The 17,836-nt window shown below is 46.0% G+C and overlaps 1 pseudogene; it reads left to right on the top strand.

Annotated features, from left to right (window-relative positions):
• LOC135539676 (serine/threonine-protein kinase WNK2-like) overlaps positions 1-17,836 on the top strand; it is a 73,709-nt pseudogene that overhangs the window by 24,099 nt on the left and 31,774 nt on the right.

Genomic DNA, 17,836 nt, shown 5'->3' with positions numbered 1-17,836 from the left:
TCGTCCGGAACAGCTGATGTTCTAATGCATGTTTCAGTGTTACTTGCCTCGAGGCGAGCATAGAAGTAATTTAGCTCGTCTGGTAGGCTCGTGACACTGGGCAGCTTGTGGCTTTGCTTCCCTTTGTAGTCTGTAATAGTTGGCCGGAGAGCATCGGAGCCGGTGTAGTATGATTCAATCTTAGTCCTGTATTGACGCTTTGCCTGTTTGATGGTTTGTCGGAGGGCATAGCGTAATTTCTTATAAGCTTCCGGGTTAGAGTCCCGCTCCTTGAACGTGGCAGCTCTACCCTTTAGCTCAGTGTGGATGTTGCCTGTAATCCATGGCTTCTGGTTGGGGTATGTACGTATGGTCACTGTGGGGACGACGTCATCAATACACTTATTGATGAAGCCAGTGACTGAGAATCCTGGAACATATTACAGTCTTTGCAAGCAAAACAGTCCTGTAGCTTAGCATCTGCTTCATCTGACCACTTCCTTATTGACCTCTTGAGTCATTGGTGCGTCCTGCATTACTTTTTGCTTGTAAGCAAGAATCAGGAGGATAGAATTATGGTTCGATTTGCCAAATGGAGGGTGAAGGAGAGCTTTGTACGCGTCTCTGTGTGTGGAGTAAAGGTGGTCTAGAGTTGTTTTCCCTCTGGTTGCACATTTAACATGCTGGTAGAAATTAGATAAAATGTATTTAAGTTTCCCTGCATTAAAGTCTCTGGCCACTAGGAGCTCCGTCTCCGGATGAGCTTTTTCTGTTTGCTGATGGCCGTGTACAGCTCATTGAGTGCGGTCTTAGTGCCCGCATCGGTTTGTGGTGGTAGATAGACAGCTATGAAGAATATAGAGGAAAATTCTCTTGGTAAATAGTGTGGTCTACAGCTTTTCATGAGATACTCTACCTCAGGTGAGAAAAACCTGGAGTCCTCCTTAGATTTCATGCACCAGCAGTTGTTTACAAATATACATAGACCGCCACCCCTTGTCTTACCAGAGGCCTCTGTCCTATCCTGCCAAAAAAGCTTGAATCCCACCAGATGTATGTTATTCATGTTGTTTAGCCACGGCTCCGTGAAACATAAGATATTACATTTTTTATTTTCCCAATGGTAGGATATACGTAATCGTAGTTCATCTATTTTATTTTCCATTGATTGTACGTTGGTTAATAGGACCGATGGTAAAGGGAGAGTACCCGCTCCCCTCCGGATCCTTTCAAGGAACCTGGACCTTCTCCGTCTCTTTCTCCTATGTACGACGGGGATGTGGGCCTTGTCGGCGTCTGAAGTAAATCCTTCCCGTCTGACTCATTAAAGAAAAAGTATTCCTCCAGTATGGGTTGAATAATCGCTGTCCTGATATCTTGAAGCTCTTTTTGATCATAAGATACAGTGGCAGAAACATTATATACAAAATAAGTTACAAATAACGCAAAAAAAACACACACAATAGCACAATTGGTTAGGGGATTGTAAAACGCCAGCCATCTCCTCCGTCGCCATTATCTAATCCAGATGGGAAAAAACTTCACAAGGCTTATAGATGAAGGGTAGATAGATAGATAGAGAGATGCAGTGAGAGGGAGAGAGATGCAGGGAGAGGGAGAGAGATTCAGGGAGAGCGAGAGATGCAAAGAGAGAGAGAGAGATGCAGGGTGTGACTCAGCTCTGAGTCATCTCCTAGCTTTTGAATTTGAATGACACTTCATCTCTCCATCCCTTTGTTTCTTTCTTTATCTCTCGCTTTCTCTCTGTCTCTCGCCAGTTTGACATTATGTTTTCTCCCCTCTGTTTCCTGTTGTTATAGCTGATGGTGGAGTGGGCCTCATGGTGATGTCAAATGTTACAAACAGTCAGCCCAGTGCCCCATACCAGTCCATCCCAGAGCCCATCTCTACACCCCAGGTGGTCTACAGCCCCCCTGTGCAGCCCCAGGCCCAGCTGCACCAGGGAGCCTACCAGAAGCCCACTGCACAGCCTCCCCAAGTGGCCTACTCCTTAGCTACTACCACACAGCTTCATCAGGTGGCCTACCAGCAAGCCACCACTCAGCTGCACCATGGGGCCTACCAGCAACCTAAAGCACAGCTGCACCAGGGGGACTACCAGTCTCCACCTGTAAGTTTCTCATACAAAATTCCCCATTGCCTCTAACTCAAATTTCAAAACTCATTATTATAAACATATTCTCACTGCAAGTCTCAGACATTCCCTTTCTATGTCTCTTTAGCTCCTTGTTAACATTTTATTTTCGGTTTTATCTGTCTTTTGTAAAGACAAACTGAACTAAAATCTGTTTTCTTTTGTCCGGGCGATGCCACCTGAGCAGCAACACTTCAGTGAGCCCTTTGCATTCCAGAATGCTCTTCTCTCCCAAGAGATGAAAGGAGATTTCTTGGTTGGTTGTGGGACCAATGAGAGTACAGTGTGTTGTGGTGGGACCAATCAGTGCGCTAGACGTGGAAGCACCTCCTTGATTGACATGTGCAGGACCCACTCCCTCCCTAAGCCTCTGTGCCGTTCTCCCTGCCACCTCTGTCCCAAACGAGACAAAGTCACACATCGGAGCCCGGAGGGTAACAAAAACTCAGAGGAGTACGCAGCAGCCGCGGTCCCCCCTTTAGACTCCACTCCCCCTCGGTATCCTGTCCTCTCCCCTCACCTGTCCCAGCACCATCAGTGTTCCTACTTTGACTCAATCAATCAATCAGTCAATCCCCCCCATCCTGCCATCCTGGTTACAAATCCTATACGACACCCCTCAGACCTCCCTCTACCCCACTCCCGCAGGGCCTGTGCGAGCTTTGACCTTCTACTAAGAACTAGGATGGAGGCTGGGGGGTCTCTAGGCCACCTCTACACGCCTCCCCTCCCTCCCTCCCCCCAGTGCTCATCAGTACACACCCCTCCTTAGTCTCCCCCCAGCTTCTCTCACTGCTCAATCGCCCTCTAATCACCTCCTCCCTGTCGGCTCCTCCGTCTCCCTCACATCTTTCCCCGCCTCCTTCCCTAATGGTCCGCTCCTCCAGTGGAGATCTCTCCCTGCTCGACCACTGTCTCAGCCACATCGTCAGTCGCAGGAGAAGCTCCCCAACACCCCTACACGCCCCGTACCGGCCCAGCCAAAGCTATGGAGAGGCTAGGGTTCGCAGGACCAGCTCCCCTACTTCCCCAGACAGCGGGGCCTATTGGCCCAGCCAAAGCCAGCCCACCTCTCCAGTGCCTGAGCATTCTGACCAAGGCCTGGGTTTGGAAAAGCCCCTGCTTCTATCACCAAATGGTTCAATGGTAGGTCAGGGATACTACCGGCTTGATTGAACTTTGACCCTACTGAGCCATTGCCGTAGCAACACCACACCTAGCTGCAGCACCTCCTCTTTCTCTTAGCCTCGCAAGCTGCCAGATCCCGCGAGCATAGCTTTCTCTGTCCCTCCCATGATGACCAAGTGCAACATTACTTCCCAATCCCAAATCAACCCCTAGGGATGCAACATTTTCAGTAACTCCCAAATTTTTGCTTATTCCCCCCTGAAAAATCTTCCAACTGGGATTTCAGGAAAACCTGGGAGTTTTGGGAAAGTTACTGTAATTTCCTGACCATAACACCGACCCTCAAGCGTAAAAGTGATGTTCTATCTGCCTCTGTTCACTCCTCAGCAGATAAACACCACATGGCTCGATTACGAGATGGTGGATCAGCTGTGTAGAATCCCTTACTATTGCAGCAGCCACTCAATTACTTTTATCCGGCAGTTTCCAGCAAAACAATATCAACCTTGCTCAACAATGATTTATCCCCTCTTTGCTCCCGTGAAGAAAAATGATGATTCTATATGATGTGTTCTTGATAATCTTTGTCATAATCTGAAAGACTGCCTTTTCTCCTGTGTGTTCCAGCCTAGTGCAGGGTGGATCCAGGCCCAGCCCCAGCCCCAGGCTCAGCCAGCCTCTGCTCCAGCCACCCCAGGGCCTCCGGTACATCAGAACGGCCCCACGGCCCCACAGAGCTTCCCAGCTGCTGCCCCTCTCGCCACTGTACAGGCACAGGCGCAGCCTGCTGTTGCAGCCCAGCCCGGCCACGAGGTAAGGATCTGTTCTGAATTAACACTTGGGTGTTAAGATGGCGTCGTTTTACATGCCCGTAGGGCATTGTTGCATTGTTTGTAACTTATTTTGTACATAATATTTCTGCTACCATCTCTTATGACCGAAAATAACATCAGAACTGGGATTACCCACCAGGAACTGGAAGAAACTTTTTCCTTTAACGACTCCCGGGATTAGGCCCAGATCCCCCGTCATTTGCGTGAAGAAAAGACGCAGATCGAAAAGAGGACGCAGATCGGGCTGCCTTTTGAGAATCCGTAGGCGAGTGAGTAAACTCCCACTGCCAGCAGTTCTACTTGCTATCATGCAATCATTGGAAAATAAAATTGATGACTTACGATTATCCTACCAACGGGACATTAAGAACTATAATGTCTTATGTTTCACCGAGTCGTGGCTCAACCAACTCTGTAAGGCCATAAGCAAACAAGGAAATGCTCACCCAGATGCGGCGCTACTAGTGGACGGGGACTTTAATGCATGCAAACTTAAATCAGTTTTACCAAATTTTTACCAGCATGTCACGTGCAACCAGAGGAAATAAACTCTATACTGCCTTTACTCCACACACAGAGATGCATATAAAGCTCTCCCCCGCCCTCCATTTGGCAAATCTTACCATAATTCTATCCTCCAAAAACTAAAGCAGGAAGTACCAGTGATTCGCTCAATACGGAAGTGATCAGATGACGCGGATGTACGCTACAGGACTGTTTTGCTACCACAAACTGGAATATGTTCCGGGATTCATCCAATGGCATTGAGGTATACCGACTTCATCATTAAGTGCATCAACGGTGTTGTCCCCACAGTGACCATACGTACATATCCCAACCAAAAGCCATGGATTACAGGCAACATCTGTATCAAGCTAAAGGCCGCTTTCAAAGAGCAGGACACTAATCTGGACGCCTATAAGAAATCCTGCTATGCCCTCAGACGAACCATCAAACAAGCAAAGCATCAATACAGGATTAAGATTGAATCCTACTACACAGGCTCTGACGCTCGTCGGATGTGGCGGATGTGGAAAATATTACAGACAACAAAGGGAAACCCAGACACGAGCTGGACAGTGACGCGAGCCTATCAGACGAGCTAAATGCCTTTTATGCACGCTTCGAGGCAAGCAACACTGAGGCATGCACGAGGGCACCAGTTGTTCTGGATGACTGTGTGATAACGCTCTCGGTAGTCGATGTGAGCATGACTTTTAAACAGGTCAACATTGACAAAGCCACAGGGCCAGATGGATTACCAGGACGTGTACTCAAAGCATGCGCTGACCAACTGGCAAGTGTCTTCACTGACATTCTCAACCTCTCTCTGACTGAGTCTATAATACCTACATGTTTCAAGCAGACCACCATAGTCCCTGTGCCTAAGGAAGTGAAGGTAACCTGTCTCAATGATATCCGCCCCGTAGCACTCACATCGGTAGCCATTAAGTGCTTTGAAAGGCTGGTTATGGCTCACATCGACAGCATCCTCCGGATACCCTAGACCCACTTCAATTCGCATACGGCCCCAACAGATCCACAGATGACGCAATCTCAATCACACTGCGCTTTTCCACCTGGACAAAAGGACACCTATGTGAGAATGCTGTTCATTGACTACAGCTCAGCATTCAACACCATAGTGCCCACGAAGATCATCACTAAGCGAAGGACCCTGGGACTAAACACCTCCCTCTGCAACTGGATCCTGGACTCCCTGACGGTCCGCCCCCAGGTGGTAAAGGTAGGCAACAACACGTCTGCCACACTGATCCTCAACATAGGGGCCCCTCAGAGGTGTGTACTTAGTCCCCTCCTGTACTCCCTGTTCACCCACGACTGCGTGGCCAACAGTGGTAGGCCTGATCACTGACAATGATGAGGCAGCCTATAGGGAGGAGGTCAGAGAAATGGCAGCATGGTGCCAGGACAACAACCTCTCCCTCAATGTGAGCAAGACAAAGGAGCTGATTGTGGACTACAGAAAAGGTGGGCTGATCAGGCCTCCATTAACATCAATGGGGCTGTAGTGGAGCGGGCCGAGAGTTTCAAGTTCCTTGGTGTCCACATGACCAACGGACTTTCATGGTCCAAACACAACAAAACAGTCGTGAAGAGGGCACAACGAAACCTTTTCTCCCTCAGTAGACTGAAAAGATTTGGTATGATCCTCCAAAGGTTCTACAGCTGCGCCATCGAGAGCATCTTGACCGGTTGCATCACCGCCTGGTATGGCAACTGCCAGGCATCTGACTATAAGGTGCTATGGAGGGTAATGTGTACGGCCCAGTACATCACCAAGGCCAAGCTTCCTGCAATCTAGGACATATATTTAATTTTACCTTTATTTGACTAGGCAAGTCAGTTAAGAACAAATTCTTATTTTCAATGACGGCCTAGGAACAGTGGGTTAGCTGCCTGTTCAGGGGCAGAACGACAGATTTGTACCTTGTCAGCTTGGGGATTTGAACTTGCAACCTTTCGGGTTGCTAGTCCAACGCTCTAACCACTAGGCTACCCTGCCGTCCCGGCAGTGTCAGAGGAAAGCCCATAAGATTGTCAGAGACTCCTGCCACCCAAGTCATAGACTGTTTTGTCTGATACGTCACAGCACGTGGTACCGTGGTGTGACGTAGCAGAGAAAACAGTCTATGAGTGCCGAGTCTAGCACCAAAAGGCTCCTTAACAGCTTCTACCCCCAAGCCATCAGACTGCTGAACAATTAATCAAATGGCCACCGGACTTTTTTTATTTATTTATTTTATTTTACCTTTATTTAACCAGGCAAGTCAGTTAAGAACAAATCCTTATTTTCAATGACGGCCTGGGAACAGTGGGTTAACTGCCTGTTCAGGGGCATTGACCCCCCCCCCCACTCCATTTGTTTAGTACACTGCTGCTACTCACTGTTTATTATCTATGCATAGTCACTTCACCTCACCCCTACCTACATGTACAAATGACTAACCTGTACCCCCGAACACTGACTCTGTATCGGTAACCCCTGTATATAGCCCCGTTATTGTTATGTTATTGTGTTACTTTATATCATTTTTACTTTAGTTTATTTGGTAAATATTTTCTTAACTCTTCTTGAACTGCACTGTTGGTTAAGTGCTTGTAAGTAATCATTTCACGGTAAGGTCTATACTTGTCTCCACTTTTTGATTTAAATGTTAGTGTAAATATGAGATGTGCTAGTTTGTTGGACTCTCATTGACAAAATCCTGACCACCCAGTCAGATGCTGTCTGTCCCCTGGCTTCTGTTTAATAAGCAGAGATGATAGTGGCTGTGATTTTTGTTGTTCTCAGCTGTGTGTGTGTGTGTGAGCTCAGACCTTTGTGTATGTTTATGCGTGTGTCCCCAGTCAGACGCTGTGACCGAGGGTGTGTGTTCCAGTCAGAAAGGCTGTTTGGCAACTAGACTTGGTGACTGGACAGGCAGAGTGTATGAGAGGCAATATATTATGTTTGTGGAACAGGACAGATATAGATGTTCAATTAACTTCGTCATGATTTTTACTCACCCTGCCTGTCCTCCTCTCTCTCTCTCTCTCTCTCACTCTCTCTCTCTCTCTCTCTCTCTCTCTCTCTCTCTCTCTCTCTCTCTCTCTCCCGACCACAGTTGTCTGCCAGCCAGCCTCTACCTCAGCAGTGCTCTGACATCACCATCAGTCTTGTCCAATCAGCTGCCTGCCTGGGCAGCAATGCTTCTACCCCTCTACAGCAGCCTTCCCAGGCCACGCCCCCTCTCCAGCCACTGCAGATCAGCACACAGGTGGGCAGTAGATTTGTTAGATTTTGGGGGGGGGGGGATTTCATTATAATCTCTTAAAGACCTTGTTCAGACTAAGTCCTTGAAACATTTAAATACTATTTATAATACAATCACATGTTCACATAGAACACACTGTTACAAACAACAGAGGTAATACATTGACAGGTAAGAAAACACAATATATACAAAGTTAATATATACAAAACAAATCCTGATAACAAGTACTCTGACAGTCTGAAAAGATAGATCGGTCCCTTCATCTGCCCTGGTCCTGCACAACCTTCCAAACGATTATGTTCAACTGGTTCTGAAGTATTGTTTGAATTTATATATTGAAAAGGAAAAGGTGCTACACTCGCTCACCATAACCCCCCCCCCCCCCCAAGATTAAAATATAAACTTTTCAGCCCGCAATGGCCTTCATCAAAATCAGAATCTATATATTGAAAGGTTTCTGGTTTGCTCAGATAAATTATTCCAACTGTTCATTGCTCTGTAACAAAATGTTAATTTGCCAGTATACCTTCTCTCCCGGGATAACCCATAGATGGTGGACAATCTATTCCTAGTATTGACTGAATATCTGTCTCTTACCAACTGAACCCTGTTGTGAATGGAGTTTGGCCATTTTTAAATGGTGTACTCTGAAAGAAAATAAGCATTTCTTTTTATTTTGTATGATCTTATTAATTGATGACCACCCAAGAGCATTGTGCATAACTACAACAAAGGAATCGTATCCCCACCTTAGAACTCGCTGCATTCTGCAGCCTCCTAATGTCACTTGCTGTTGCATTTCCCCACACCACAGAACAGTAGATCACCTGACTCTCAATTATTAATGCTTGGGTTGTTTGCTTAAGAATCTTTCCCTGTAAATATTTTTGCTATCCTTCTGACCATGCATGCAGTTTTAATTATTATCTTACATTGTCAGGTCCTGACCTTAGTTCCTTTTTTATGTCTCTATTTTGGTTTGGTCAGGGCGTGAGTTGGGGTGGGAATTCTATGTTTTGTTCTATGTTTTGTATTTCTGTGTTTGGCCTGGTATGGTTCCCAATCAGAGGCAGCTGTCTATCGTTGTCTCTGATTGAGAACCATACTTAGGTAGCTCTTGCCCACATGGGTTTTGAGGGTAGTTGTTTTCTGTCTCTTTGTCTGCACCTTCTTTTCACTCTCTCTTTTTTTTGTGATCAGTTTAAATAAATATTAACATGGACACGTACCATACTGCATATTGGTCCGATCCTTCCTACTCCTCCTCAGAAGAGGAAGAAAACTGTTACAGAACTACCCACCACAAACAAACCAAGCATCGTGGTAACCAGCAGCAGAGGCTTCTGGACTCCTGGACTTGGGAGGAGATATTGGACGGCAAGGGACCCTGGGCACAGGCTGGGCAATATCGCCGCCCCAAGGAAGAACTGGAGGTAGCGAAAGCTGAGGAGCGGCGATATGAGGTAAGGCAGCGCAACTGGCACGAGAGGCAGCCCCCCCAATTCTTTGGGGTGGAACACGGGGAGATTGGCGGAGTCAGGCGATAGACCTGAGCAAACTCCCCGTGCTTACCGGAAGAAGCGCAGTACTGGTCAGGCACCGTGTTATGTGGTTAAGTGCACAGTGTCGCCAGTACGCGCTCATAGCCCGGTGCGCTATAGGCCAGCCCCCTGCAAGTGCCATGCGAGAGTGGTCATCCAGCCTGGAGGAGTGGTGCCAAGGCTGCGCACCAGAGCTCCAGTGCTCCCCCACAGCCTGGTACATCCGGTGCCTCCTCCATGCACCAGGCCTCCTGTAGGTCTCCCCAGCCTGCCAGAGCCGCCTGTCAGTCAGGAGCTGCCAGAGCCGCCCGTCAGTCAGGAGCCACCAGAGCCTCCCGTCAGTCAGGAGCTGCCAGAGCCGCCGGTCAGTCAGGAGCGGCCGGAGCCGCCGGTCAGTCATGAGCGGCCGGAGCCGCCCGTCAGTCAGGAGCCGCCGAAGCCGACCGTTAGTCAGGAGCCGCCGGAGCCGCCCTTCACATATATAATGAAATACAGAAATTTCTCATGTGCATACAGTAAGTATTCACGACCTTGAGTCAGTACTTTGTAGAAGCACCTTTGGCGGAGATTACAGCTTTGTCTTGGGTATGTCTATCAGCTTTGCATATCTAGATTTGGGGATTTTCTTCCACTCTTTCTTGTTTTCTCAAACTCTGTTAAGTTATATTGCTGTTGAACGCTGCTCCCAATCTTCAATTATTCCCACAGTTTTTCAATGGGATTGAAGTCTGGGCTTTGGCTGGATCACTCCAGGATGTTCACATTCATTTTCTGAAGCCATTCCAGCGATGCTTTGGCTGTATGCTGGGGTCATTGTCCTTTTGGAACGTAAATCTTTGCCCCAGTCTGGGGATGTTTGTGCCCTGAAGCAGGTTCTAATTTGCCTGTATTGGTCTCCATTCATTGTCCCCTCTATCCTTACCAGTCTCCCAGTCCTTGCCACTGAAAAGTATCCCCATTGCATGATGCTGTCACCACCATGCTTCACAGTAGAGGATGATGGCCTTCACAGGATGATGGCCTGTGCCTGGTTTTCTCCAGACATAGCGCTTTGCACTCAAGCCAAAGAGTTTTTGTCTCATCAGACAGCACATTTGACTGATTATCTCAGAGTCTTAAACATGCCTTTTTGCAAACTCCAGGCGTGCTGTCATGTGCCTTTTTTCTCAGGAATGGCTTCGGTCTGGCCACTCGCCCAAATTGGTGATGTGCTGTATTGACCGTTGTCCTTCCAGCAGGTTTTCCCGTCTCAGCCAAGGAACTATGTAGTCCTGCCAGAGTGGTCATTGGGTTCTTGATCACTTCCCTCACCAAGGTCCTTCCTGCCCAGTTGCTCTGTTTGGTCAGGTGTGTTTCTTTCTAAGTCATGTACAAGCAATTTAATTGTCCACAGGTAGACACCAATCAAGTTATAATGACATCTCAAAGATGATAAAAGCTAATTGGATGCGCTTGAGCTCAGTTTGGAATGTCATAGCATAGGGGTGTAAAATACTTAGAGTACCAGTCAAAAGTTTGGAGACACATATTCATTCCAGGGATTTTCTTAATTTTTACTATTTTCTACAGTGTAGAATAGTAGTGAATCATCAAAACTACAAGAAAACACATAAGGAATCATGTAGTAACAAAAAAAGTGTTAAATCAAATCAAAATATATTTTATATTTGAGATTCTTCAAAGTAGCCACGCTTTGCCTTGATGACATCTTTGCACGCTTTTGGCATTCTCTCAACCAGCTTCATGATGTAGTCACCTGGATTGCATTTCAATGAACAGATGTGCCTTGTTAAAAGTTCATTTGTGGTATTTTTTTCTTAATGTGTTTGAGCCAATTCGTTCTGTTGTGACAAGGTAGAGGGTATACAGAAGATAGCCCTATTTGGTAAAAGAACAAGTCCATATTATGGCAAGAACAGCTCAAATAAGCAGAGAAACGACAGTCCATCATTACTTTATGTCCTGAAGGTTAGTCAATCTGGAACATTTCAGTTGCAGTTGCAAAAACCATCAATATGCTATGATGAAAAGGGCTCTCATGAGGACCTCCACAGGAAAAGAAGAGACAGAGTTACCTCTGCTGTAGAGGATAATAAGTTCATTAGAGTTACCAGACTCAGAAATTGCAGCCCAAATAAATGCTTCACAAAGTTCAAGTAACAGACACATCTCAACATCAACTCTTCAGAGGAGACTGCTGCATGGTCGAATTGCTGCAAAGAAACAACTACCAAAGGACACCAATAATAAGAAGAGACTTGCTTGGGCCAATAAACACGATCAATGGACATTAGACCAGTGGAAATCTGTCCTATGGTCTGATGAGTCCAAATTAGAGATTTTTGGTTCCAATCGCCATGTCTTTGTGAGGCGCAGAGTAGGTGAACGGATGATCTCCACATGTGTGGTTCCCACTGTGAAGTATGGAGGAGGTTTGATGGTGTGGGGGTGCTTTGCTGGTGACACTGTCTGTGATTTATTTAGAATTCAAGGCACACTTAACCAGCATGGCTACAACATCATTCTGTAGTGATACGCCATCCCATTTGGTTTGGGCTTAGCGGGACTATCATTTGTTTTTCAACAGGACAATGACCCAGCACACCGACAGGCTGTGTAAGGGCTATTTGACCAAGAAGGAGAGTGATGAGGTGCTGCATCAGATGAGCTGGCCTCCACAATCACCTGACCTTAACCCAATTGAAATGGTTTGGGATTACTTGGACTGCAGAGTGAAGGAAAAGCAGCCAACAAGTTCTCTGCTCTCATATGTGGGAACTCCAAGACTGTTCGAAAGCATTCCAGGTGAAGTTGGTTGAGACTTCACCAATGCCAAGAGTGTGCAAAGCTGTCATCAAGGCAAAGGGTGGCTATTTTGAAGAATATAAAATATATTTTGATTTGGTTAACACATTTTTTGGTTTCTACTTGATTCCCAATGTGTTATTTCATGGTGTTGATGTCTTCAATGGCTTCTGAAGCATCCAGTGTGTTTGCAGGCAGAGTAAAGAAAATGTAAAAAACAACGGATGTATCTTTTCGGAACTATACAGGCTGTCAGTGGATACACCCAATACAAAAATGTAATTAAACAATAGTGTACTCCTGGCTGTTATATTTAACTATTTGCCACAAACAATTCACTTTAGATTGCACTACCTGCTCACAGAGGGGTTGTTTCTCCATAATGTGTAGGTTCTCGCTTGACAGACTCATGGCGCTTATGCAAAACAGATCTATCATGTATATTTGATCAGAACTGTAGAGGCACAATCCATAAGCAAGTAATACGTAATGAGAGTAACAAGTAAGAAAAGTGCCCTGGAGGACTGACAGCTAGGGAGGGTATTTGTGAGTGCACACAATATTGGTTTTGCAGTGAAGAAGAGGAACCAGGTGCACTCAATGGTGAAAATCAAACAACTTGTTTTGTTTGTGTTTGTTTTGTTTCTGGTCGATTGTGTTTGTACTTTGTTTTGTTACCACTGGGGACACATCATCTAATGGATTGGGCCTTTAAGTAATGGATAAAGATCAGGAGTTGTGTTCACTCCTAATCTAACCTCATGTCTTTGGAGAAACATAGAGATTAAAGCTGTGTGTTTATTACGTTCTCATTATGTTGCTCTGTTTATTTAGCTATTTCCATTTTAATTAATTTGTTTTGCCCTACCCTGTCATGTCAACAGGTTGGAGGGGGAGTGTCTCTGCACAGCTATTTTCAGATCTCTCCAGAGATGGTCGATCGAGTTCAAGTCCAGGCTCTGGCTGAGCCTTTCATGGACATTCAGAAACTTGTCCCGAAGCCACTCCTGCGTTGTCTTGGCTGTGTGCTTAGGGTGTTTGTCCTGTTGGAAGGTGAACCGTCGCCCCAGTCTGAGGTCCTGAGTACTCTGGAGCAAGTTTTCATCAATGATCTCTCTGTACTTTGCTCCGTTCATCTTTTCCTCAATCCTGACTAGTTTCCCAGTTCGTGCCGCTGAAAAACATCTCCACAGCATGATGCTGCCACCACCATGCTTCACCATAAGGATGGTGCCAGGTTTCTTCCAGACTTGTCACCTGGCATTCAAGCCAAAGAGTTCAATCTTGGTTTCATCAGACCATAGAATCTTGTTTCTCATGGTCTGAGAGTCCTTTAGGTGCCTTTTGGCAAACTCCAAGTGTGCTGTCATGTACCTTTTACTGAGGAATGGCTTCCGTCTGGCCACTCTACCATAAAGGCCTGATTGGTGGAGTGCTGCAGAGATGGTTGTCCTTCTGGAAGGTTATCAGAGTTACAATCGGGTTCTTGGTCACCTCGCTGACCAAGATCCTTCTTCACCGACTCCAATCAACTTGTAGAAACATCTCAAGGATGATCAATGAGTCTCATAGCAACGGGTCTGAATACTTATGTAATAAGATATCTGTTTTTTATTTTTAATACATTTGCAAAAATGTCTAAAAAAACATTTTTTTGTATGTATTTAATACATTTTAGAACAAGGTTGAATAAGTCTGAATACTTTCCGAATACACTGTAAGCTGGCTTTACAAAACCTTACAAATACGTTGGCTTTACATTTTGACTTTGTTGGAATATGGATAGTCAATGTAGCACAGCACATAACATACATTTGGATAAACAAGTAGGTTGTACTGTGTCTTTAGCAGCAGTAGCAAAGAAGGTTCTGTAATACCTGAGTCATTCCTCCTTCCAGGTCCAGTCTGGTGCCCCTCAGGAACCCCATGGAGAGGCTCAGGTGTCGGCCCTCGCTCCGCTCCACCCCGTCCAGCCTGCCATCCTCTCCTCACCCTGGAGGGCTGAGGTGGTGGACCCTGAACCTGCTGCTGCAGCCGGGTCTGACCAGACTGTCCCTGAGATCCCAGCCCGGGTCCCACGCCTGGCTCCGGTTCCAGCTGCAGCCCTGAAGCCCGCTGGCATCCAGATAGCAGCCCCAGTGCCTGACCGTTTCAGCTTGTCCACGACTCAGCAGAACCTGGACACTGCATCGGTGTCCACCTCTTGCCAACCTGAGGCCAGCCAAGAGGTAGCTCTTCACCACACAGTTATCAACCGTTTCTACAGTACAGTACACTCTTAGAATTAGTGGTGACTCGAGGAACCATGGATATCCTCAAGGAACCCCTGGAGTTCCTCAAGGAACCGTTGCTAGTTAATGGTTCATATTTGCATCTTCCGTTACTTGAGGGGTTCTTGGAGGAACCTTTAATGGTTCAATGTAGCAACGGGTTCCTGGAGGAACCCTGGAGTGGAGGCATGGCTTAGTAGGGGCGTGGCTTTACGATAGATCATTTTTGTTGGCTACCCGTTAGAGTAAATGTAATCAGCAATGTTAATTTGATGAATATTATATTAGAATATAATGCGCATAAATATTCAAGGAACATTTTAATTTGCAGTGTACCAACTTAACACGATAAACAGGAATGACTACGCTAAATAAGTGACCAAAAAGAATGATCTGAAAGTCACACCTCCAACAAGCCACGCCTCCAATCTGTAAGGCGGCCACCTTTGCAATATATTATTAAAAAGGTTTCAAATTGAACCCCTCCCATCACAAAACACAAGGGGTTCCTCAAAGAACATTTTTTCAACTGGAAAGGTTCTTCCAGGCGCCTTGACTTCCAAGAGTGTCCAGATACAACTCTTACTCTACAACAACGTACAGCACATACTGTGTACAGTACTCGTACATGCATCAGTGCACTCTTTTCTTGTGTGTCGGCTATGCACGGCCCATATTGTAAATGCAGGCTGCGTCTCAAATGGCACTCTATTCCCTACGTAGGCGCTGGTCAAAAGTGGTGCACCACATAGGGAAGGAGTGGAGTGCCGTTTGAGACCCAGCCATACTCTAACCCCTGTGACATGTTCTTGTGAATCCAACAACCCCATTGTTTTGCCTTCAGGAGCCACTGCAAGAGAAACCCATGGCCTTTCACAGTTACCCAGGCTATGACAGGTGTGTGGCCATACCTTCTGAGCTTGACTAGTGTTGTTAAAATGTTCTTCCCCAACAATAGCTGTAGTGGGTACTGTGTACGGTATAGGGGCTGTAGTGTGTGACCGTGGTGTGGACACCTGGCCTTGTCAATAGTGAATACTTTCTCACTGAAATCTTAAAGGGATAGTTCACCCAAGTTATAAAATGACATTGGTTTCCTTGCCATGTCTATGGACAAGGTCAGACAACAATCCATCCTTAGGTTCAGGGTAACTTTATCTTTAACCTAAACACCAGTCACTACACCAGAGTCCAATCTTAATGACACGCCGAGAAGCAGAGAGAGAGAGAGAGAATGTGTTAAAAGTATTGTTGAACTCGTTCACATCCCTGCCTTTAGCTTCAACTCAGACGTGGCGTCGGGTAAGGAGATGAGTGATGGCTGCGATGGCTCGGCCAGCGGCGGGAAAGGGGACGGGAAGACCCGGAAACACCACCGCAAATCGGCCCGCACGCGCTCCCGCCAGGAGAGGACCAACAAGCCCAAACTGAGCATGCTCAATGTAAGTCCATCCGTCCACACTGACCACAGCTCCGACCTGGCCAGTGCACAATAATCTCGTTGTGTTACTTGTTATAATTACTTTTTATTTTAGTCTACTTGGTAAATATTTTCTTAACTCTTCTTGAACTGCACTGTTGGTTAAGGGCTTGTAAAGTAAGCATTTCACGGTAAGGTCGACACTTGTTGTTTACGGCGCGTGGGGAATATAAAGTTTGATTTGATTTGCTCAATGTTTTAGCCGTTCATAAGCTATTCAGTTAGCCCAAAGGGGAGAAGTTTGAAACTGAAATGACAATTTATACTGTGTATTCAAAGTATATGCATATTCATACTTTCACATTCAAAGTGATTTCTCCTCCCCCTCAGGTGTGCAACACAGGCGATAAGATGGTGGAATGTCAGCTGGAGACTCACAATCACAAAATGGTGACCTTCAAGTTCGACCTGGATGGAGATGCTCCGGAGGAGATAGCCATTTACATGGTGAGGTCATGACCTTGGCAGACCTCTCTGCGTCCCAAACTACACCCTATTCCCTTTAGAGTGCACTACTTTTGACCAGGGTCCATAGGGCTCTGGTCCAAGTAGTGCACCATGTAGGACATAGGGTGCTGTTATGGGACGTAGACCCGGGTGCAAAGAATGACTTGAAGTCATTTCAAATTCTTTATCTGTGCTTGATTGATCTTTCCTGGCTTAATGGATGAATTAGAATAGTCACAAAACTATTCCCATCTGGCCCATCTGGCGCTCCAGACAGGCTAGAGCAAATGCTCAAAAGATTTGAAGGATTTCAAATAGTATTTGACCCCAGGTCTAGACAGAGGTCCTCTGTCTGTCTGGGATGTCCTGGGAAAAGCTATTTTGAGAACTTCAAATAGATTGTTTAATATTTAAATAGGGCCACCATGCTCAAATGCGCTACAGCAGAAGATCTTATAAATGAGTATTCTGTTCGGTCATCCAGTTCATTATCAATCCCCTTGTAATCTTATCTTTCCTGTATTGAAATGGGATACTTACATTATGATTGTTCCTGAAGTGCTATCACTTCTTCAGTGTTCTTGTTTTGGCATTATTATATTGCTTGTAGTTACATTGTGTCTGTGTGTGTGTGTGTGTGTGTGTCTCTCTGTCTGTGTGTATGCAGGTGGAGAATGGCTTCATCCTGCCCATAGAGAAGGAGATGTTCATTGACCAGCTGAAAGACATCGTGGACAAGGCTGAGGACATGCTGAGTGAGAACATGGAGGGAGAGACGGCCTCCGCCCTGGGTGGCAGTCCCCAACTGGGACACAACTCTGGGGGGCTGGGGGGAGAGGTGAGGGGGGCATCCCAAACACAAGTCCCTCACACACTGATGCTAATATTCTCACGTGGATGTTTATTCAGAAGCCACACGCATGAAATACACACACACACACACACACACACACACACACACACACACACACACACACACACACACACACACACACACACACACACACACACACACACACACACATTATACATCTCTCACAAGTCTGTTTCCTGTCTAACTCTCTATCTCTCTGAAGATTCAGCAGCCTGGAGCACACCATCCTGTTTATCAGCAGAATGGTAATGCCTCACTTTTCTCTCTCTCTCTCTATCTCTATCTCTATCTATTCTATAGTGGATTCAGAACTTGTTACAAATTGTGCTATAATTTTAGAACATATATAGTAATGAAACTTAGCATTTTGAGCCTGGGACACGGTTCACGACTAAACTGTTGTCATCTGCCTACAGTTCTAAGATCAGTAAAGCTTATGGTCGATGTGTATTGTCCAATCACTGTTGTAACCTTTTCGCACCTTCTGATATTTCATGGTTTGAACAATTGAATATGTGAATTTTCAGGATGAATCAAACCACTGC

The sequence above is a fragment of the Oncorhynchus masou genome, chromosome 5 (assembly GCF_036934945.1).
Source record: "Oncorhynchus masou masou isolate Uvic2021 chromosome 5, UVic_Omas_1.1, whole genome shotgun sequence".
Classification (NCBI taxonomy): domain Eukaryota; kingdom Metazoa; phylum Chordata; class Actinopteri; order Salmoniformes; family Salmonidae; genus Oncorhynchus; species Oncorhynchus masou.
Note: the sequence above shows the minus strand (reverse complement) of the source record. Positions and strands in the feature narration are given on the sequence as shown.